Source organism: Gavia stellata, chromosome 2 (genome assembly GCF_030936135.1).
Source record: "Gavia stellata isolate bGavSte3 chromosome 2, bGavSte3.hap2, whole genome shotgun sequence".
NCBI classification, from domain to species: Eukaryota; Metazoa; Chordata; class Aves; order Gaviiformes; family Gaviidae; genus Gavia; species Gavia stellata.
The window spans coordinates 111,260,347-111,285,383 of NC_082595.1; the positions used below are offsets into that span (position 1 = coordinate 111,260,347).

General features: G+C 44.3%; 1 protein-coding gene across 1 annotated transcript in view; it reads right to left on the reverse strand.

Moving 5' to 3' along the window:
• The window catches only part of EXTL3 (exostosin like glycosyltransferase 3), a 109,636-nt gene extending 87,041 nt beyond the window's left edge, over window positions 1–22,595 (reverse strand). Inside the window, exon 1 of the mRNA XM_059833553.1 lies at window positions 22,562–22,595. The gene's annotated coding sequence lies outside the window, so the exon portion shown is untranslated. The remainder of the gene's footprint in view (window positions 1–22,561) is intronic.
• Between the last annotated feature and the right edge of the window lie 2,442 nt (window positions 22,596–25,037).

Consider the following 25,037-nt stretch of genomic DNA (forward strand, 5'->3'; position numbering starts at 1 on the left):
GCTCCTGGCAAAAAGGGAACCACTACACAAAAGTTTCCAGCTGTATTTAGTTTATTAACTAAACAAAATGAACTGAAAGAATATAAAAATTTAAAATTTAAAAAGCAGGTTAACATCAAACTAAATTATCAGGCTAATTAAATCCCATCTACTAAGCCCATTTATCCTTTATCTAATAATTAAATAATTATTTCATTAATTTGGGAAGGGAGCAGTATAATTTTAATCCTCATGACAAAAAAGCATTATCACAGTGTCTGTGACAACTGATAGCTGCATACAATGGCCATGCAACTCATAAGCTTCATGCAGAATCACAGAATCGTAGAATCGTTTAGGTTGGAAAAGACCTTTAAGATCATCAAGTCCAACCGTTAACCTAACCCTGCCAAGGCCACCATTAAACCATGTCCCCAAGCGCCTCATCCACACGTCTTGTAAATCCCTCCAGCGATGGTGACTCCACCACCTCCCTGGGCAGCCTGTGCCAATGTCTGACAACCCGTTCGGTGAAGAAGTTTTTCCCAATACCCAGCCTAAACCTCCCCTGGCGCAACTTGAGGCCATTTCCTCTTGTCCTGTCACTCGTCACTTGGGAGAAGAGACCAACACCCACCTCACCACAACCCCCTTTCAGGGAGTTGTAGAGAGCGATGAGGTCTCCCCTCAGCCTCCTCTTCTCCAGACTGAACAACCCCAGCTCCCTCAGCCGCTCCTCATCAGACTTGTGCTCCAGACCCCTCACCAGCTCCGTCGCCCTTCTCTGGACACGCTCCAGCACCTCAATGGCCTTCTTGGAGTGAGGGGCCCAACACTGAACACAGTATTCGAGGTGCGGCCTCACCAGCACCGAGTACAGGGGCACGATCCCCTCCCTACTCCTGCTGGCCACACCATTTCTGATCCAGGCCAGGATGCCGTTGGCCTTCTTGGCCACCTGGGCACACTGCTGGCTCATCTTCAGCCGGCTGTCGACCAACACCCCCAGGTCCTTTTCTGCGGGGGAGCTTTCCAGCCACTCGTCCCCAAGCCTGTAGCGTTGCATGGGGTTGTTGTGACCCAAGTGCAGGACCCGGCACTTGGCCTTGTTGAACCTCATACAATTGGCCTCGGCCCATCGATCCAGCCTGTCCAGATCCCTCTGCAGAGCCTTCCTGCCCTCCAGCAGATCAACAAACAATCCCACCCAATTTGGCATTGTCTGCAGGCTTACTGAAGGTATACTTGATCCCCTCGTCCAGATCATTGATGAAGATATTAAACAAGACCGGCCCCAGTTCCGAGCCCTGGGGAACACCACTTGTGACCGGCTGCCAACGGGATTTAACTGCATTCACCACAACCCTTTGGGCCCGGCCATCCAGCCAGTTTGTTACCCAGTGAAGAGTGCGCCCATCCAAGCCATGAGCAGTCACTTTCTCCAGGAGAATGCTGTGGGAAATGGTGTCAAAGGCTTTACTAAAGGCTAGGTAGACTGTATTTACTCACAGGCTGAAATCAATGCCAAAACAGTAACTCCTGATGCCAAAGTCATCCATACAAATTATAGGCATGTAAGATCCCAGCTTGTGAAACAGTCATCACAATCAACTAGATAATCTGTTACAATTAAAATGCAGTAACATAATTCAGGTAGAAAGGATGACTACTCAAGATAAAATATACAAGGTCTAACATTAAGAGCATGTATAGATGCTTTTATGGAGAGAAAATTTTCTTTAATCTGTGGTGCTTGAGAGAAATTGTGGGTCCCTCTCTCCTGCTCACACACTTAACTAACAGCCATCTGCTAGAGTTCAGATGAGTGCAAGTGTTACCCTCCTAGCAGGAACTGAAGAATGAACAAGATTTTAAAAGTCAATACGCACAAAAAGAACAGCAGCTTGAGATGAGGAAAATTGCTTAAATTTCATTTCTTCCAAGTACCTTCAAAAGCACCATCTCTCCCCTTCAGTCAAAGATCTTAATGCTTGTTTTTCTTCTTTATCTCCGTTTATTGATTTTACAAGGAAAACCAGCACCAGAGCATTTGCCAGGAAGGATGAATTATATGTGTAGATTCAAGAGGTTTAAAGCAGACTTGCCCTGAAATCTGAGAATCAAGTTCTAAGCAAGATTATTCAGCCTTTACTATGTCCACAAGGGAAAAGCATTTTCCATGGGAAAACAGATCTGTAAGCTGACCAAGCTTTCGGTTTAGACCATTTTTCATTTTTGGAGCATCTTTAAAACCTTTACATGTCACAGAAACATTCATGTTTTCATTGCAGATTTCAGAATAAGTATAAACAAAAATTGTAATTTCCTAAAAATATTGAGGAAGCTTTTCTTATTTATTGCCTTATTGCTCTGGAAAAAAACACTACTTGCTTTAAAATAAATTTAAAATGAATACTGCTCTGCTAGACTCAAGGCATCTTATTGCATAGAAAGGCAGATTTCACTTGATGATGTGGTGGATTTGCTGTGCACAGAGAAAACTCAACACACACGAACACATGGTAAGTGATACAAAACAGCTGGTGCCCAGCCTGTGTGCCCACATCAAAGGCACAGAAAAGGGGCATGAATAAAAGCAAGTCAAAACCCTTTGACAACAGCAAGAATTCCTGGGTCCTAACCCAGCGCTGACTTCACTGCAGCGCTACTCAATGAAAATTACTCTATTTTAACTAAAAGGGTATTAATCCAAGGCAATTAATTCAACCATACTAAACCTCTATTTGCAGAAGTGACCTTCTTTTGAATTACCTTAATTTGACTCTGGAAGTAAATTAAGACAAACCTTCAGGCAAATTTCATTCCGAGTAAGAACCAAATTTCATAAGCTTCAAACAATTGAAGAACCTGAGAAGTTGAATTCAGATTAGTTTGCATATCCATATGCAGATGAGCCATGAACCTCCCAGAAATTCTTCCAAACACCCCATAGCAGTCTCAGCCCAACTTTCTGCTCCCATACTAAAGCGCAATACTGCTCTTCTAGTCGATAATCATTTTTCCACCTCCCAGATGGCTATATTTCCACAGAGCTGTGAACGTATAGCTGTCAAGGGCTTAGAAATCCTGGGAATGGAAAGCATTATATGATGCTTAAGGCTATTTTCCTTGTGCGTTGAGTGCTGTAGCCCAGAAGCCAGCCATTAAGAGAAAAGTCGAGATACAAAGCTGTGACAAAAAAGCTCAATGGGAGGTTTCTCTTAAAGAAAGAAAAGTAAATAAATATGGGAGACTAGGGAGTTTAAAAATATTAAGGAATAACAAATTTGTTTTCCAAGTTCATTTTACTGCATCAACTCTGTTAGGTGAAAAAGACTGCTTAGAGGGTATGAATTGAATCAGTCATACCAGTTTAGGGAAAACACGACACAGCAGTGGAGGCGAATAACTCACCCGGCTTCAGAAACGTTAAGTTTGCTAGGAAAAGGAAAAAGGCCACTGGGGCAGGCAGACAGCACAGAGGTCAAACGAAGGAATGGATTTCTGCCCAACTTTTAAAGCGAGGGATGACTAAATACCAGCTAAAGTTCCTGAGACATGGCTCACCAATTAAATCCAGCCCAAAAGGAAAGGCCTACAATGAGATAAACGAAACAAGATAGAAAGATGGGAAAAACTCCTCCTCTCAAGTGCTGTAATTAAGGCATACATAAGGAAACTAATCATGACAAACTTGCTTGTTAATCTCTCCTGCTCCAGGAACAGAAGAGCCCCGGAGCTAAGAGTAGCTAAAAAGCAGCTGAGACAGGAACATGTGATGATGGCTCCCCAAACTTGAAGAGAGAGGAATTATCTGGCAATGATACACAAGGCTTTGCTTGGAATGACAGAATGACAATTTCAGAGATGTAATTTTGAGCTTTCTTCAGATGATGAAGCTCTACGGGAACACCAAGAAGTCCCCTAAGAGCAGGAGTAGGAGCCCCATTTTTCAGCAATAAAACCACAAGATGATGCACAGTGGAGAAGCAGTTTGGTTGCCAGTCCAGGGGTACGGCTCGACAGCCTCCCTGGTTGCTCTTCACAGCTACAGACAGACAAGTTGAGTGAGAAGATCGTTACACTGCAGAACTGCACGTAATCAGAGCTCAGGGCTACAGAAACAAACTTTGCACATGGAGTTTTCCTATTTTCCTTAATTTCCTCCTCCAAGTCTCCCCCACTAAGGTTGGAAAAGACCTGTAAGATCATCAAGTCCAACCATTAACAAAACCAACAACAACAAAAAAACCAAACCACAACACAAACAAAAAACACACCACACACCACCATTCCCATCAAGCCACGTCCCACAATGCCACATTCACATGTTCCTTGAATACCTCCAGTGATGGTGACTCCACCACCTCCCTGGGCAGCCTGTGCCAGTGTGTTACCACTCTCTCAGGAAAGAAATTTTTCCTAATCCAGCCTGAACCTCCCCTGGTGCAACTTGAGGCCATTTCCTCTTGTCCTGTCGCTAGTCTCTTGGGAGAAGAGACCAACACCCACCTCCCCACAACCCCCTTTCAGGTAGTTGTAGAGAGCGATGAGGTCTCCCCTCAGCCTCCTCTTCTCCAGACTGAACAACCCCAGCTCCCTCAGCCGCTCCTCATCAGACTTGTGCTCCAGACCCCTCACCAGCTCCGTCGCCCTTCTCTGGACACGCTCCAGCACCTCAATGGCCTTCTTGGAGTGAGGGGCCCAAAACTGAACACAGCATTCGAGGTGCGGCCTCACCAGCGCCGAGTACAGGGGCACGATCCCCTCCCTGCTCCTGCTGGCCACACCATTTCTGATCCAGGCCAGGATGGCGTTGGCCTTCTTGGCCACCTGGGCACACTGCTGGCTCATCTTCAGCCGGCTGTCGACCAACACCCCCAGGTCCTTTTCTGTGGGGCAGCTTTCCAACCACTCATCCCCAAGCCTGTAGCGTTGCCTGGGGTTGTTGTGACCCAAGTGCAGGACCCGGCACTTGGCCTTGTTGAACTTCATCCAATTGGCCTGGGCCCATGGATCCAGCCTGTCCAGATCCCTCTGCAAGGCCCTTTGAGCCACTCGCCCTTTACTCCCCCACTCAGGGTTGCTGGTCACGAATGACCAAATTGCTGCAAGAGCCACAGGCGTTGCCACAAAGAGGGCATACAGTTGTCAGACGGGAAAGGGGTTTAGTAGGAGGGAAAAAACAACCCTTCTGAAAGACACAGCAAAGCAAAATTGTTTCCAAATACCAGGCAACATTTCATGACATTTCTCAAGAAAACATCAAGAGCTCTTTAGCAAAAAAGGTGAGCGCAGCACTGGGAACACCCCTCTCAGCACACCTCTCCCGTGGAGGACAGGCAGCCCAGGGGCAGCAGGGAATGTGCTGCCTTAAGCTCAAATCCCAGGAGTTGCATAAAGGAGCAAATGATTACTAGGATGCTCAGATGAGCTCATCTCTTGTTTTAATCAAACTTACTGGTTAAGTCATCATTCACTCAAAGATTCTCCATTCCCTCTTAAGGCACCAGAGCACAGGGAGGCAGTGGTGGATTGCATCTCAGCTACTGGCATCCTCACCCAACAAATACCACAGACTCCGGTAAGGAGTAAAGTGCATGCAGCGTGCTAAGAGTTATTATTTAGAAAACCATCAACGACACACTTGGCAGAATTCAGAATTCTCTTCTGGGGAGAAGAAAACTTGCTACATTTTATGTGGGAGTCAGACATCTCTACTCCCGTAATGAAGTTCACACTGCCAAACATGGACACAAATCTTCATGAAGTCACACAACTCCCCCCACTCTTAGTGGGAAGCAGGGATATTCATTTCAATTTGGAGCCTCAAATCCCTCAAGCCAGAAGCACCAGGCAGAGAATAATCACATCTTGCTGTGTACTCTGAGATGTATGACTTGGGATTTAAAGAGGGGAAACCAAGATATCGCACTGCATTTTATTTTTCTGCCTCTTAAACCCTTGCCAATAATAAAAGAATTTGTCACTAAGAACCAGCTCATTTTCCGATAGGGATACATGCGGTGGGACAGACTCCAGCTCGTTCTCCCACAGCATTACTTCATCTGAAGGGCAAACAGGAGCAAGGGTTGAAGTGCTAAAGCAAACAGATCTAGCTTCAACACACAGGTTGATGAAAGCTGCCATACGTTGCTACTCTTGAAGTAATTTCTTCATAGCCTTCATTCCCACAGATAATTATGAGCTTGAACATTCCAAGACTTCAAATGATATTTTGCACTTTCTTCAAGTTAAAAAAAAACAAACCTAAAATCTTATGCTTTTTAAGTCAAGATCAATGAATCCTCACAAGAATAGCAGTAATAGCCACAGTTACCTAAGCGATAGACTTGTGGGGGTGCTCTGGGGTACTCAGTTTTCCCAAAAAACAATTTCCCACATCTATACTTCCCTCACAGGCTGCCCATGCTCAGCCTGCCTACAAACCCACCCAAGTCTGCAGTGGTTGCCCACTGCAGCCGAACACCAACAACACGACAGTGCTGCAAGGACACGTTGAGATGGATGAAGACAGCAGGACATTTAGTACAAGGACTCAGTCCCACAGCAAGTATCAACAACAGCGAACGTATTTGGAAACCAGAGGTATTTTCCCTTTTCACATAGATATGCTTATGGTCTTGTATAGAAAGGCTGTACCTCAATCTGGGTTGAACCCGTAACTATTTAACCTAAAAATTGTTAGGCTTAGTATTATTCTCTTGGAGACTATATACATACAAGCCTTCCTTTAAAAATAATGTGAGTAATATTGATTTTTACAAAGAGGCTTTTACAAAGTACTGTTAGCAATAAAATTAGTATTTGGGAGAAGCAAGCTGTAGATCTTAACTCCCCAAATGCTCCGAGTATGAACTCAGGGGAAGCTGAGTCCAGGGAATGGAGGAATTCATCTAGTATTTCACATCCACCTTAAAATAAAAAATGACAGTGCATGGGCCAGCATGCCTCTCTGGAGTGACTGGGATTTAACAAATTATGGCAATAATAAGAAAAAAAAAAAACAGAAAAAAAAAGAAAAGGAAAAGACACACACACACCCCTCAAAGGGCATAACATAAGACACAAATAGTTTGTGATGGAAAAGAATAGGTTTTTTTCTCTCCCCCAGATTTGGAGAACATGCTATATTTTGTGTAGCAAGTGTGTGAGGGGAGAAGGAGTGGGGGAAAGAGAATATCAAAATCAAAACAAGTCACAAAGCATCAACAATCCCTTGATGACAGGAGAGTAGTTTTTGTTGGCACAGCTCACGACAGCTGGAGGAATAATTGCAAAGCTGAGAGAGAATGCCTAGAATATATTTTGCCTTTAGATTCTCAGATGAAAGATGCTATCCACAAGCACTTTGCAAACGTTAATTAAACCCACACAGCCCCTTTTGGCAGATCAAGAAGTATTTATTCTTATTTTGCAGAGAGGGGAATGAATATCTCGGGCACTTTTAACATAAGGTACCTACTCTTTCTACTTAGGAAGTGTCCCATAGATGCACACACCATTAAAAACGCAAATTAACCTTTCCAGTCCAGCAGCCTTCTCCAGCACACAGCCAGGACAGAGTTGATACCTCTTATTTCCCTCTGCCTACTGCCCCCAACAGAAATCTTGACCCTGCAGAAAAAGCAAGCCAGCTCTGGCCGTGCAGGTCAACAGAGGTGAATACAAGCACTACAAACAAGCTTTAAAGCAACACCATCCCTTTATGAGTTCTAAAAAAACACTTCAGCTGCTCTTCCTTTGGTTTTCCTCTTCATCAAAGACAATTCAGCCTTTCCAGACTGACTGGGCTTCATGCTGGGAAATGTCTCCCACATTTGAGAGCTGTTTCTCTGCAGGACTGCTGTTTCTCAACACCGCTTTACAGACACCCACCTTTGTAAAGGCACTGTCCAGGGAAATGTCCCGGGCTCTTGGACCACTTACCTACATTCAGAACACACACTGCCAGGTAGAGAAGAGTATGTCCTCCTTACCCCCAGCAATCTGCCTGCTGTAACACAAGCTCTCTCCTGCTGGAAGAGGAGAAATACTTCTAGCATCTCCCCCACGCGATGCTCCAATCAGGGACTCAAGTCCTCAGATTGGGCTGAGTTCCTTGTCGCTGAGCCCAAGGCAAGCGCCTGCGAATCCAGTAACAATCAGGTTTCATCCACGTTCCCTCTAATCAGACATTATATCAGCACATATAAGTATTTCAAAGTAGCTTTATGCCTAGCCACCAACAGCTACAGCAACCGTCCATATAAGCTTCCTATTCCATACATTGATATACATACACTACTCTCCAATGTGACAAAATAAAATAGTATTAGTGTAAATTTAATCCAATATGCTGAGTTAAAGCAGGGAGAACCAGTGGAGATAAAAAGGAGCAGTGAAATATTGCCAAAAAAAAAGTAAGAGGCATGAAGTATTTGAGACATCTATACTGGCAAGGCAGTAGTACTGCTGTCTTCAGTAAAAAAGAGCTTATCCTCAAAAGAAAACCAGTCAATTATTTGCTAAATAGACATGGAAAATTTTGTATTTAAGAGGAGAAGGGTCAGTTTATTGGATCTACAAAAAGTAGCTGAGAACATCTGCAAAGACAGGAAGAGTATACATAAACACACATGCGAACTAGAAAGCCAAAATACACAATGTGGCCAATGCTTGTGATCTTACCATGAGAATAAGCATATTTGGAGTTCTTCCCCGATAAAAAAAATCCTTGAGGCAGCTGATTAAGTATATATTTCAGCTGGAAATACATTTAATGATGCAGTTGGAAAGGAAACCTAAAAATAAGTGGAGCACATTCAAAAGACTTAATACACTAAAAGGCGTAAAATCCACTAGTTTTCAAAAATCTCGCCCCAACATATGTATAGCCTAGGAGAAGCTCGGATAGGAGCATAATAGTGTAAAATATGTAGTTTAAAACCTTGTTTCCATTCTAATTTTTCATCTAACACATACTTGACAAAGACCCCTTCTGCCTTACCCTGCTGAACACAGAAGGAGGATCTCTGCAGAGATTAAGAGCGTTGTCTCTTCCTCTACCGTAAGGTGTTGAGTAACGGCTACTACCCTGAAGCTCGACAAACACAAGTCCCTCACTTGTGACAGCAAAAGCAGATGTGCAGCTGAGCCTCTCACAGATCCCTTGGACATGCCAATTCAGCAGCAATTACAGGTCCACTGGTTTTGTATGCAGTGAGTGCACCGACTTAAAGCATTCTTCAACCTAAAGGAACTACCAAGGAAGTAAGAGTTTGGGGATACAAACTGCCATTCAAATCATCTAGTCTCATGTGCTCTAGACTATTTTACCCAAATTCAATGTCATTCAGGTTATGTTTTCCTACAACAGCAGAGGTGAGGACATTTTCAAATTGTCCATCGCATCTCCAGCTGCGCTCTGACACCACTTCACTAGCCACCTGGGCCAGCCTGCCTGGCTTAAAAACCCAACTCCTAGCATGGTCACCTTATTCAGATATTGCCATCCACCAGAAATGCTGTCGGACAGCGTTCCTTCCGAAGAGCTCACATACCCAACGGCAGACACAAGTTACACAAACATAGTGTAACTATGTTTTTACACACATATGCATATATATATACACACACACAAAATTTATATTCCATTTATGTTTTTAGCGTAACACCGTGCCCTACAGGGCACAGTGCAGGTTTCACCAGCATCTGGCTGCTATGCTCAGCAGGTCAGGAGACTATGCAGGTCTGCAAGCAGCGTTTAGACCAAATGCAGAAGATGGAAAGCTTTCCCTAGCCTAATCCAGTGCCTCAACTGGCTTTCTTGGGAGCTTGGATGGTCACAGCAACTTTCTGGAGGAGCTGCAAGGTATGGCCTGCAAAACCAGGCTGCTATATACTGCAGCATAGTGGGGTCACCACTGAGAAGTCAGCTTTGTCACTGCCCCACACAGGTGGCCACCATCTTCTCTTTGCTAATCCAAGGCAGAGGCAGTTCCTAAGACCATGAAAAGCTGAAACATAGCCAGGGAACCAGGTAGCTGGTTGTGCAATTCCAGTACTGCATGTGCTGTTGCAATCTGGCACTGCCAAGAGACATCAGAAACATTTGGGTTAGAGCCAGCAGATGTTTGCTGCTGCATTTAGTTACCCCCTCTCCGACCCTTTGCAGGGAGGCAGGACCCACAGGGAATCCCAACTGCTCGCTCCACCCAGCCCCACATGCCAGATCCAGTCCAAGCTCTTGCCATGCAGACACCCGCTTCCTTTCCCATCCATCTTAGGGCTGCTTCTCCAACCTGCTCACTCAGGATAGTGGTAATACAGGGGTAATACAGAGGTTAATGCACCTCAACTGCATGCATTAGTTTTTAGTGATAGATAGAGTCGAAGTTTTTTGGCTAGAAATTTCATCTATGCCCTTGGCTTCTAGTTAAATTAAGATTGCACACAGTGAGGTAGATATTGAGACATTATTAAAGCTGTCCATTGCATTCAGAGCAATTCCCGCAGAAATGTATGTATTTGCAGTACACTTTATCTTGATGACAACTTTGAATCAAGGCAATTCCAAATGAGAGATGTCGCCGTGTTTTAACACACACTGCGATGCAAGGCAGCTGCACTGAACTTTCCTGGCTGCCGTTCTGTGGTCCTTCCGACAAACGTTTGCAATGTTTGGACTGGTTTTGGATTTCTACTGCCCTTTGAGGACACAGCACAGAGCAGCACCCTCCAACACAGCGCACATCTGCATGGTGCGGTAGCAGCTCACTGGTACCAGCTGAGAGGTGGCGTAACTGGTGACCTGATGCCTGTACCCAGCATAGGGAGAAGATGGGAGGCCTGGGACCACCTGGGGGCCAGGGGCAGCTCTGCCCGCAGGGACGGCAGAGGCTGGAAGCTTGCAGGAGAACAGAGAGGCCCCAAGTTCACAGCCACACACCCACCTGGCAATGCACGGGGTGCTTTGCCATCTGAGCAACCCTCCTCTTCTAAACTTCAAGGAGAGGTTTGAGGCTCGGCACTCAAGGCTGCAGGAGGACCGGAGCTAGCAGGGGGTATCCTTCTGCCTGTGTAGGGCATAGGCCAGGTCTTGTTATTTCGTTCTTTGTGATAAGAAACAGAGCACATTTTTGGCCTTCCCACACAAATCCATAGTTGTATGACTGCCAACTCTTTATCGCTTCCCATTTCACTTTTTTGTTTGTTTGTTTGTTTTAAACTTTGCCGAAGGTTACATTCAGCAAAGGCTTCTCCCTCAAAATACAGCATTAAAAATACTATCACATTAACATCTGGAAATTGCATTAAAATCCTTCTTGAAAGTGCATGCTTTCCAGAAGAAAGCCCCAACCGAACAAAAGAGCAGCAAATTTTTGCCCCACAACCCTTTGCAGGTGAAGCATTTTGCAAAGGCCACCTTGCAGGCTGTCCTCATGACTTCCCACAGATCAATAATCCCCCACCGGTGCCCACTCTCTCCTGCCCTCACGGCAGGCAAACACCACGCACACACATCTCTCGCACAAAGCAAGCATTGCTCAGTAGCCTTGAATCTTGATAGCAAGTATAAACAAGCGTGGGACAGCTTGGGACCTCCTACATCAAGTACAACTGGCTACAGTCACCAACTCAAAGCCCTCTCTGAAAAACGTCAAAATGTTTTAGAAATAGCCCAACTGGCTGTTGAACTCATCCCCCTTTTTTCCACCCGAACTACTGTTTTGAAGCTGTGTATCTCATGACTAAAAGCCTTCTTCTAACTCTCAGTCGCTGCTTATTTGTGGCCTTATAGTATCATTCCTTTTGGGGATCAACACTGTCCTTTAAGTTAAAGGATATTTTTTTTTCCCCCCTGTATGGTATCGTCTGTATTACATATTTACAGAGAGAGATAGTAACCCTTCTGCCTCCCTTCAGCATCCCAAGCACACCTCTGTTACCACCCTGCAGCTGCTCAGGGATGTCTGACAGGGCCCCGTTTGCAGCTCCCGTGTCCAGCAAATGTTCCACGCTTCAGAGAAGCGGCATTTTCTTATGTGGCAGACTCTTCCAGATCATCCTTCACTGAGTCTAATGACTCTGGAAAGATCCCTGGGGAGGGAGCGCTTTACTGCCAATGAGCTCCATTAAGTATCCAACAACATCCAGCAAGAAACAGCAAAACATTTTTTTTTTTATTATTTTTTCAAGTTGGCCGTAACACACAGAACATCACAGACCATATGCCATAGAAATGATCTGCCCACAGTTCTCTGCACTTATTTTAGTGGCTGTAAGCAAATACAGCTATTTCCAGAAGAAGTAACTTAACTCAGGCTAACAAAGTAATATGAAAGCACTGCTTTTACAATGGTTGCCCCACATATCACTTATCACAGGGGGGAAAGCAGAACAACTGCAAATACCTTTCAAATACTGACACATGCTACTAGCATGAAAGACTTCATTTAGGATGTGGTTTCGCACTCTCGCTCAGCTGATCTAATGGCCTGTTGCTGTCGAAAAGAGAGATCTCTTCCCCAGCTTCCAAGCCTGGATCCACAGAGAGCTGATTCAGGGAGCTAAGCTGGAAGAAAACTATCCGTACTGAGAAGGAAGGAATCAGATACGTATCAGCACAAAAAGATCAGTGGGAGCACAACGCTGGGAGCAAAACCTTTCCTTGCAGCACCAGCTTGACATTAGATCAGTTCAGCTACAATGCACAACCACACTCTAAATTTAAATAGCTTTATAACTATAAAGCTGTATTTCACATCCATTATTCCTCTCCCAACACAAGAATGAGCCATTCTATTATAAATGCTTTTATATCACCATAGCGCTCTCCACCCTACAGGAGCACACATCAATTGCGGATAAAGTGGTTCAACTTTTGAATGTAGACAAAAACCGAGACAAAGCTAATGGTGGTGAAGGATGGGTTGCCTGGGGAGGGAAATGATCATAGGTTTAGGAGGAAAGGGGAAAAAAAAACCTACAGACAATTTACCTGTGCTTGGGTCACCACTCATTAATGCTATGAAGAGAATCACTTCACATGTTATAAATCGTGCTGCTCTTGGCTTACTACCTTATTATCCATCTCACACAGCATCCAGTACCCTTTCACACACAGAGTCTAATGGGAACACTTACTCTGGATAAAATGAGCATGAGGAAAAAACCTGGGGGCCTTCTTTTGAGCCAGAAAAACCATCCCGAGACCCAGCGATGGCATCAGGTTTCACCACTCACTCTCTAAGTCACTTTCTCATTTCCACCTTCTCCAGAAAAGGGAAAACCTCTCCGAAAACAAACTCCAGGCTGCACGGGCAGAAGACACGGTTGTTTTTTCCCATTGATACTTCTATCTACCCTCTGCTGATCTGGGATTTCCAACAGACTTTTTAAAAGCTTTCCCATTCAGGCTGTGCTCCATTTTAAGAAGTTTCTGGAGAGAGTGAACTGTGTTCAAGGCAGACACAGAAAACTTTTAATTTTGGCTATTAGACAAAGCTCAGTGTTCAACAGCAAGTAGCCAATTTCTGTCCCTTGTTTTTTTCTTTCTAATCATGGCTTGAAAAAAATGCAGCTATACCACACACTTTACTTCTTTAAATATTTAAGAATTTTTTACTGTATTGAAATAAAATTCAACATCAGACAGAAATATGCCAGTGATATCTCCTATCAGCGCTGGCAAGGGTGAGATCACTCTTCTCCCCACACACTTTCTAATCTTCTGCTAGTATCACTGATAAAATAAACTAGTAATAATTATTAAAAAGTGCTTTAGTCTAGACATTCAAGGTTGAAAGAATCCACAACTTGCTGAGAGAGAACAACAAAACCCAACTTCAACCAGAAAGGCTGAAACATCCAATTTCAGCCCAAATATTTTGTCACCTCTCCCTCCCCTTCCTGCTAAAGATCCGAAACTGTGAACTGTGCAGTTACAGTCCTGCAGACAGCAGCAGACTTGACACTTCATCTCACTCTTACAATAAGATCTCAGAGGCAAAAGCATATAGAAACAAAGACACACTTGACTAGCGAACCCAAGAGTATCAGTATAAATTAGCTCCCTAGAGACCTAACGAAGGCTTCCTTTCCTCCTCAAAGGCATCAGCTCTGTGATGCCTCACGGTGAGCACTCTAGACAGAATTAAAAGGACACAAAATCTGTCCACAGGGAAAGGTGGCAGCTGGATCAGCAGGATGAAGTGGAGGAGCCAGGCAGTCCCACACAGAAGACAGGAGGGGAAAGGGAAGAAGTGCATCCTGCTATCCTCAAGGGCAGTTTCAGTGCAGCAATGCATTCAACCTTCCACCCTTCCCAACTTGCATGTCTCTTCTGAAGATGCTTTCATAGGAACTGGCTTTTAAGACCTGAACTATAGCCCATAAGATCTATACTGTCCAGAGCAGCAGCCACCACTGGACACTTTTACTCAGGGTTGAGGCACTGTGCAACGCCTCTCAACTCATTCCAGATCCAGATCGACTTAGCACCAGCTTTCAAAATCTTCCCCCTCTCTTTTCCACAGTGTAAATACTAATATGCAAAACAATGATCTGACTCTTCATAGATTACTAACAAAGACTCAGGTGTCCAGATAAGCATTTCTGCAGCGCTATCTAATGCAGGTCCAGGCTGAAGCCTGCTCATAGAGGCAGAAATGAAACCTGTTCTGCCCAGGAGTCTTCCCAGTGAGGTAAGTCATACCCCTTGCTCACCAATCTGGACCAAGAATTCATCTTCTAAAATTTTAAGCATCATCCTCACAGTGAGATGCCCATGAGTTCCACATCAGCCTTTCTGCTGCCTGCGAGAGATACAAATCTTGGCTTGCTTTTAGGTCGTGTGTCACTTTGGAGGCAGTAACAGAAGAAAGGTCTGTAAGAAATAAGTATCCTTCAGTCATCAGCATCACCAGCTAAACACTCAGACAGCAGCAGGTCCAAGACCCACTGAGTACAGGAAGCATATGACAAAAACATTTCCAGAAGTGAAAAATTCAATAACCTTGTTATTATTCTTGGAAAAACAACAACACTGATTCCCACTCTTCCTTTGATTTGCAACAGGAGGAGGGAGGAGTGTGAAGGAGGGAGAAACAAGTTGTTTAAACAACAGCAGCTGTTACATCAATACTGGCATAATGGAGTCGCAAGCATCCTTTCCTTGTCAGAGCAGTCGCTGTTTAAGTAAGAGCTCTGCCTTTTGAAGAGGACTTTATAACCTCAAACACGATGTTCAGCTATATATTCTTCCTAATCAGAAGTCAATTATCCTGCTGAGTGATGACAGAACAATTCCACAAAGTAAATCCTTTTCATATCAGGGCCTTCTGTGATCAAGTTGCACTGGAAACTTCCTTGCTCACACAAAAGCAAGGAGGATTTCACTTGTGCTTCCCACAATTGTTCCGAGGGGCCTCCCTCCAAAATACCACGTGAACCTTCAGTGTAGAAAAAGCTTCAGCTGACAATGTGAGCTAATGCACTTTTATCCAAACTGAAATTTCACTAGACAATCTTTTATCAGGTCTGAGGCTATCTAGAAAGTGTTTACGTCCAGCTGTCTATAGATTTCACTCACAGAAGCAAATTAGTGCTACTGGCAAACATTGTTCCCTACTTCCTTATCATTACTATAGTAATGCAAACCACCTGGAGAGTCCCTTTAATACTTTTTTAATCACTTTGAAATAGCTTTATTATAGTAAATAATTACTGCAACATTTCCGTATCACAAGCAAGTTTTAATCTGTTCTCAGGTTTTGTACCTCGGAGTATTCTTGTCTCCAGCACCGTTCCCTTCCGAGGTGCCAAAGTCCAGATATACTTAAATTACTTCCAACAGAGCAGGCTCTCAGTACCTGCTTTTGGATAAGTGAATGATATTGCACTCACGAGAAATCGAGGGAAGCCAGAAGTTCTTAAATCAAACTGAAATCTGGCCAGTCCCCAGGGTTACTAACCCTATTCTTATGATGGAATCTTTTAATGAGCACAAACGGTCAAGACCTCTGCTTTACAAATTACCTGGAAGCTGATGCTCGGAGCCCTCTCACCCCTGGCTGGCACAGACACGCTCCTCAGGAGCAGAACCGCCTCCTAAACCGCCACACGTCACTGCTACAGTACCTGGGGTGCTTGATGGAAAAAAAACGGAGCAGAGCAAAGCAAAGGAGCCACCAGGCCAGATCCAATGAGGCTTGTCTGACTGCAAGGAGGCATCCACTGCAGGCTCAACTCCTTGGCCTCCGTCCAGCTTCCAAGGTTATCCATCATCCACATGCAACATCCTTTTGGCAAATCTGGATGTAATTTGGATTTGGACTTATTTGCCTGACCAAGACACAGGTTAGAGCCAAGGTATCCTTTATTTTGCAGAGAAGATCCCATGCCATCCCACAGCTCTCATGGCTGGCATAATCCAGCTCTACTTCCAACCCATGCTGTGAATAGTTCTAGGAAACCGCCCCAGCAGGCTACCTGGCCTCCAGGGGACACAGTTTCTGATCAGCCGCTGTTATCTCTAGAATGGAGAGCACATGTTCAGTGACAGGTCCCCACAAACCGTGCTTGTAGATAAATATGAAGAAAAGGCTGGCAAGAAAATGGTCCCTTGCCACAAACGTGAAACGCCTGAACATAAAAATTGCCTCAACATAAAAATTGCAGCTACAAGTTCAGTAACTCTCTGCCTGTTTATCTCTGTTGCTTCAAAAGTGCCAGTTAATGTTTATCCCTGCTTCAAAAGCAAGTCCTGCATGATATTTCTGAACAGGAATGGTCAGATCCTCCCCGCTCCTTTTTGGATGGGGGCACAAGACAGAGGAACAGAAAGAAACCGGCTTAGAGCCTTGTCCCTGTAGCAGAGACAGCGTGAAAAATATAGCTAGGGAATCTGCTCAGATATTCTCCCAGAAGCAGTTCAGGAATGAACCCAAGAAACAGCCTGGAGAAGAGCAGCAGGAGAGCTGGAGCCACAGCCCAACAGGGGATAGCTGAGCTTTGTTATTTGATACTGAAAAAATAGCAACAGCAAGAGAATAAGAGGGATGGAGAGTTGCAGACCTGCATTAACACATTATGGAGGACCTTGCATGCAACATGATGGGTTTAGCCTCACTTGAGCGCTCTTCCTCTAACCCGCCATGGGATTCAAGAAGAACTAAGCAGAAAAGAAATAAACACACAAACAGTGACTTACTCTACCTAAATATGAACCAGTTCCTGGAGGGGAAGGGAGGAGAACAGAACCTGAACTGATATTACAGGCTTAGCAAGCAGGAGCACTTCAGTACATACTGCCGGCTTTGTAATTCTGCCACAAAGGCAGCCTGTTACAGCTTTACCATTACAGCATTGTCCCACACAGCCTCAAGTCTCCATTTCAATGGCTGTATTAAATGAAAAAGTCCCCTGGGTGATGGCGCTAGTTGGCTTCTTGGAGCTCCCCATTTATAGCATACCACTTCGCTAGCGTCACTGGATCACAGCAGGGATCCCGGCAAGGTCTCCAGACTTCCCTTGCTCCAAGCTAACACATGAGGTTTCCCCTACATGGAGTCTCTCCGTCACAAGAGATTTTCCCAGACAGAGCAAAGGTCCAACACATAACTCAGCATTTTACAAGCCCTCTCCATGCTGGCTATATTATTCATTCAATGTACTAAAAAAAATAAAAATACACATAATAGATGCAGTGTTCCAGTGCTGTCCAGGAAGAGCTGATCCCTCTTTCAGAGGGATCAATGTCTGGTGCATTTACACCCTCTAAGGACTGCCTGTCCAAAAATAATGCTGAAACCGATATGAGAAACAGCCAATTTGGCTGTTCTTACCCCAGCCAGATTAAAAATTACTCTCAATTTACTATCTAACTAAACTACATCTGAAATAACAGTAGGCTGTCTGTGGGCTGGCAAGCTAGCTGCGTGCAACTTCACATAAGCATGCGTCAAAAGAAGAATGAGAAAGAACCACAGATACATATATGAAGAAGGCAAGGCAAGAATGAAAAAACCTCCTGCCAACAGTCCTTCACTTCAAACAAGCAGGGCCTGGGACACCCTAGGTAGTGACAGACCCCAGATCAACCTATGGTTTCTGGATGTATTTCTCTCCCTCTCTCCTCTTCCTCGTGCCATACATGTCTCCTGCCGAGGGGGACTCCACAGCTTGGATTCAGGACTGTGTGGCTGTGTGAGATAGCCCAGTGTGCCCAGGGCGACACATCTTGGCAGGCCTAGTGAGGCTTTAGGGAGCTGGTGTTTTATTACCAGTGTCTGGACAAATCTGTGCAATGAAACGATTGTACATTTGTTGACATACTTTCCTGGACACAGCAGCAACACCGGCTGCTTCGGGCGAAAACTGCTATGAGGACTTGGTCTGTCCACACCTGTAGGTCTCATTTACAGTACCGTGATACCGCAGACCAGTGCAGAATGGTTGCAGGGCTTTTGGCGTGGTACAGGTATGGCAGAAATTATCACCATACCCTAACTATACCCATACCCTAACGGTGATCAACATGGGGTTGGCTGAGGCAGACAGAAGCCAGGTCCTTTGGCTCCTCTGAACAGAACAAAATCCACCAGCAGAGCACAGACAGGCCCAAATGACTGTGTGGGTTCTTTGGTTTTAAAAGCTGGAAGGAAGCACTAGGGAAGGTGACAGAGAGGAAAGAGGAAGAAAAGTCCAGCAGCAGGAATAGCCGTGGAGCTGGGAGGCATGGGGAAGGATGCCCCGGGACTCGAAAGGTGAGCCTCAACGCAGGGAAAAACTGCTCTGGATGATCAATGGAGCTCTGACTCAGTGCTGAGGAAAAGGATGAGGAAAACAGCGGAGTGTTCCTTAGCTGAACCAAGGCCGATGTTTCCCAGGCTGCCCAGAGGGCAGGACTTGAACCACCCTTGTGGGAGCTGTGATTCACCTTAGGGCAGCACAAAAGCCACGGATATGAGTCAGCGCAGATATACAAAACCACAGGCTTGTCACAGCCCCAGGCACATCAGTCTGCAGGCCATCACTGCAGACCTGTGACTACAACCCTGGCTGTTAAGATTTTAATCACCTTGTATTCCGGTTCTACTTTTTGGAAGCCACAGCACTAAAAAAATAAATAGCACTTATGCAAAGCACAGGGGATGGAGAGGCATGCTCTTCCCTTGCAGAACCAGTACCTGTTTGATGACACTGATTTATATTTATCTCAATAAGACTAATTCTCTCTTTTGATATTATTTCCCCTCCTAACCAATGGAGAGGGGGAGAAGGTTTAACATCCAGAGTGTTTCTTGTCCCCATTCAGAAGATGCAATGCACACCAGCAGCCATTTAGTTTCACGAAATTGCTGCAGGATACAAAGACACATCTCATATCCTGGCTGACAGCTTTAGCACAAAGCCACACAATGTCTGCCAGGGCTCCTTGTTAAATACTATATTGTTCTAGTAACTCAGTGCACTGGAACATATCAGGTTTATTCACAGCTTTAGATAAAGTCTTTAGATTAGACACATAAACTTCTGGTTTTTAGGAAAAAAAAATAAGTCTATGGCTTATTATTATGTGGAGCATACAAAATTCCTAGTTACTTTTCCAGGGTTAAAAATACAGAGAACTGAAGCAAAAGGACAGGCCCTCAGAAACCTAATGGTTCTTTCAAGCTTCTAATACGTAGGACTATGAGAACATTCGAGAGGAGAAAAAACAGATGTGCACCATGACCAAAAGTTACCGTCAAAAGGAAAGAGGACAGAAGAGTAGTGAAGATGGTCAAAGATATGGAGCATCTTCTGTAAGGACAGTTGAATTAATTAGGACAGTTTAGTCTGGAAAAGAGACCTCCAACAAGGGGCACGGTAGGGATCTACAGAACCCAAACCAGCGTTGTTTGCACGTCTGCCAATTCCACAATTCCCTAAACAGGAGCTTATTACAGTAAACTAGTTGGCAGCAGGTTCAGTTACCAAAAGGAGGCGGTTCATCACACAAAGTTATAAACTTTGAAACGTCTGGGAGCAGGAGAAAGGCCAAAAGAACATGTGGGTTCAAATAAGAGCTAAATAAATTGATCTGAGATGAAGGCCATTTTTACTACAGGACACACTTCTGGCCTCCCACAGCTCAGGTGTTTGTTTGCCATGTTCTGAGTTTTTAATAAAGCAGGCAAGAGCCTATGGCATCTTCTGAGAACAGCAGCAAGAAGCAGGAATTCATCTCCTGCACTGCCCAGTGCTCCTCGGGAGGACTGCAGGCAGGAGGTACAGGCAGCACAAATCCTCCTTGCAATACCAAACTAACTGCTCTCACTTATCCTTCTTAACTGCAGTTGTGAGCAGACAAAGACCACACAAGCAGGTACACAGCTAAGCCTGGTGCTTGCACAGGAAGCATCAGACCTACACTCATGTTCATACAGATGATGCCACATCCTCATAGGAAGGGACCTGCAATACAACCTCCTGCAATACTTAGCTTTGCTGCCAAGCCAGGAAGCCTCAGGTGATGCCTGAAGATGAGTCTCCTGAAAATATTTTTATATTCCAGCCACAGCCCAGTTATTTAGGTATTTAGTGCCACAGAGATAGTCTTGCATAAGAATGACTTGTTAAGGACTCCCTTGAAACAGGTTATTTTCCCATTCTGTCCCATGGCAATCAGACAGACCATGTTTCTAGCATCTCTTCTGTTCCAGCTCTCTGCCAAAAACAGCCCTCCGCCCAGCTATCTCCTACTGACCTAAATTCAAACATGCACTCTTCTTGCTTTAATCACAGTCTTCTGCCCTACAAAAGGGACTCCAAACCTGAAACCCCTGTCTCCGATGTTCATTCTTCCAGCCATCAGGCCCACAAATGCGGAACAGCTTCTAAAGGTCAATGCTGAGCCTGCTACAAATGACACCAGCCATAGTAAGTGTTCTGCAGGCCAAATTATGCCCTCGGGGAAGCCTATGCAGCCCTGTGGCCCTCTGCGGATTGCACAGCTGTCAGGCTGTAACTTACTACGTTCTACTTAAGATATGCAAGGAGAAAGAGAATTCAATGGTATCGACTTATTTTAGCAACTGAAGTCAGCAGATCTGACTCTCAACACACGTTGGGATTAGATCTGTCGATTAAGACCATGGCACGATGGCACCTTTGGTCAATAACAGCATCATTTGTTCTTCATGTGACCTTTCTACTACTTCCAGTTTTATTTTTCACCATTGTGTTTGTTACAGTAGCTATATACCAGCTGAGAAGAGAGTCCTCACTGTGTTTGGCATGTTACAAAAGTAGGCTAAAAAGACTGTCCTGAATCCAGAAGTATAACAAGCTAAATCAATGCTGTAATACATAGGAACAGAACATCTGAACCAAGGACATCCTGCATATCATGCGATACTGGTCAGATATAGAAGTTAAGAAGCCACAAATAAGTAAGCCTCTTTCCCCTTCTTGCACAGAAGCACAGGAATTCCCTGCCCTGCTCCCAGGATGTATTTAAACCAACCTGCTGACACACTCCAGTCTCAAAGTGTATTATTTCATCCATGACTTTCATTAGCGAACGCCCTCAGTTTTAAAATTCGTCATCCCATGTTATCCTTAGGGGAGTCGCCTGCTAGGACTGTTAGAATAACGTTAATTGCACAGTGGTCTCAGTCAATCAGTGCAGCTCCCACACTCACCTGCTGTATCTGCGCCTGCATTTCACACCCAGAAGCAGAGTGTCGTCCTGGCTTGCAGATGCCTACAGTAGGCAGGTAACTATTTCAGCCTGGCTATGCCACTGGACCAGACGCACCAGGATGTTCCAATGAACCAGGACTTACTAGCTCAAGTCCCTCACAGTAGCAAGTTTAAGAATATTCATAGACACCTCAAAGCATGGGCTTGTTATTACAGCCCATTAAAATATCTCGCATGCATGCTAATGTGTAAAAATTCCCCATGAAATAATGATTTTCTCCTTTACTTTCACAACAAACCTGTTATCCTTGCCATGAAATAGGCAACACTTTCCAGTTCTTTTTTCTTACCCTTTCCAGCCCACAAGTCAAGCCAAGCCTCATTTGCCTGATTTCACAGCATGCCTTTATGAGTAATGCCTACACGTGCCATGGCAGGTCCCTCATCCACCCCACTCGCCAAGTTCAACGCCTCCAACAAGGCTGGAATAGAGGAGGTGAACCTTTGCTCTCCTGACCCTAGAGCCTCCTCTGCTCTGCAGCACAGGAAGCCACACATGACACATTGCTAAATTATGCGGCAACACCTTTACTGTTGATTCCCCACAGCCTTGAGCAGGTACAAGACATAACTGCATCAGTTCTCCGCCCTGCTGAAATGTGCACACTACTGGAAGGAGGATACGAATAAAATTTACCACTTCAGATAAAAGGAGCTGGAGCCGACAACATCTGCTTCACCCAAAACAAGAGTTAAGCCAAGGGAGCTTGCATTTCTAGGACAACATTGTCCAAGCATGCAGACTTAATGCTGCTCCCCAGTTAAGTCAATTTTAAGCAAACGTTAGGCACTGCAGAAAATCTTATTCTTGAAATGTTAAGGTACTTACTGTACAAGGTGATCAACTGGGAAACTGGAATCTGTCCCTCTTCTATACCCAACTCTCTACTCATTTGTCTAGAGCCTATTAGAGAGGAAAAAAGTTGTAAATATTGACAAAGTGACAAAAAAAAATTTTAAAAATTCAAAAAAAAAAAAAAAAAAAATCAAGAAGTAGGCCAACACACCCCAAACACTGAGGTCAAGAACTGAAAGAGCTTGCAAAGCTCACAGCAAGGTCTCTCAAGCAAATGCTGTGATGTTTGAAAACAACCATGGCACCGGCTGCCTCTGGGGGTTCTCAAGAAGGTCAGACCTGATGCCACCCAAGAGTAAAGCAAGATGTTTATAAAAGAGAGTAGCACCAATAGCTACGCAAAACCAGTTGCTACAGAGACGGTAAATCACAGCTCTTTGTGACACATGCTGATCACCAACGCACCATGACACGTGTGGTCAAGAGCATTGCACAGGGAAAGAAATTTTTCCCCACTGGCCACAAAAACTACTTTATCAAGATGCAGTCCTGAAGGGTTAGACAGGATGTGATCTAGCATGCACCAAAGAAGTTCCCTTAATAGATTTGTTGTTTCACTCACTTTCTCCCCTTAATAAAGAACCGCTGTACTTCTGCTTAAACCCACTTTGATTAAGAAAAATATTACCTATAGAATGGTACTGGGATGCAGACAGAAGGAAAACCTGTCACTAGACATACATGTTAGTATACATCACACACAGACAAATTATGCTTCAGGGAGGCATTAAATCCCTGTTCAATTAATAGAGACACCTCTTAAGATGAGCATTAAATAATTCCCTACAATGTAGCAAGACAACTGGCTACTTCAGTAAATTGGAATAGAAATAACTCCACATCTCCCTACCAACAACATCCCAATCAAAACTTGCCCTTAAAACAAGAGGTCAGTAAGGAGGGAGGGGGGGCAGGAATATTACTACTGCAGTGCTATTGTATGCTTATATTAAAGACTGCTCATCAGAAAATTAAATGAAATGGATGCCTTTCATGTTTATCAATAACAGAGCTAATGGTTTTTATGTAAATGCCATTACTTTCAGCCAGATCTGCAAGAGACTTGAGCCATATAGCCCCATCTCCCCTTGCAAGCGACTCCCCTTCAGGCAGCCAATCTAAATGCAAATTATAATCAAACAGCAAAACCAAGAGTCTTCTGGATGATACTGAAAACGTAAAACTAGGGACAAAGCATACGTATTTGAGAACAACTCTCCTCTTCTGGAAAGACCTGCTGATCTCACATTGCTTTTTGATCCTGAACATACATAAAAATTAAAGTATAACTTGGTTCTCATTCACAGCCCTCTTATTTACCTATACAGCAAGGAGTATCATCTTCCTCCATGCTGTTGTGCTAGGTGTTAAAACAAGAAGGGGGGGGAAAGTTTTTCTACCAAGTTGTAGAGAGAGGAGATCTCTCAGAGATGTTTCACCCACACCACGAACATCCCAGCAGCAAGAATATTAAATCAGAGCAATAATAAAGCCCCAGCTGGACTTCACAGAACAAGTGGCACTTCTACATTTTCAGGGGGAAATTTCTCCTTGGAAGAGTTGTTTGTGTAAGTCGGAGGAAGAAGGTGTTATCACAGGATGGTTATTAGGAGGCAGAGATATAAAACTGTCATCAGCACAAGGAGCACCATTCTCATAGCATAAAAGCTTTTTTGAAAAACCACTTAAATCCCAACCCCTACCTGAAGCATATACCAAGTCAGGTGCTTTATTGGCACTGATTAAAACAAGGGACTAATGGCAAATCTGAAAATAACTAATATCAGAAAACGCACTGTTTAGTAAGTAGAATGCACTGAGGAGAAACTAATGATTAAAACAAAGGCCAAAAATCTGACAACCTGACTACAGCACAAGTCTGCAAGTCTCAGAGGGGACTTGCTCTAACTACCACAAGCAGCTGAACACCAAAACTACCATTCCCAAGAGGGGCACACGTCCTTGGAGGGATGCAGCTAATTAACAATCTAGCTATATACACTCTCGTTATACGGGTGAAGAGCTTAGCACTTTTTATGTTTTGAAAGCACATACTACAGGAATATTCATAGAGCAGAACCTCTCTAATTAACATTAATAACCGACAGACCGCTTCTGCAAATGGATGGATTTTGTGAATAAGCCAGCCAGAGGACATGCAAAGCTGGGAAGCCGAGAGACAACGCGGCCCAGCAGGCGCCTGGCTCGCTTCTTTGGATATCTATAGTTAAATAACATATCATTGTGCCTCAATGTCTACAAGTGAATGTGCAGCCTGTAAATAAAGCACCTCTTATTATGCAAGGCCCTGCTAAATTTGATTAGTAGGTTTTGACTGCCCGTCTGAAGAGGTCATTGAACACAACCCTGACTACCTTCTCTCAGAAACTTTTCATGTGGGCTGGCATTTCAGAGAACTCAACTTCTTTTTCAGCTGTTCTGACATACT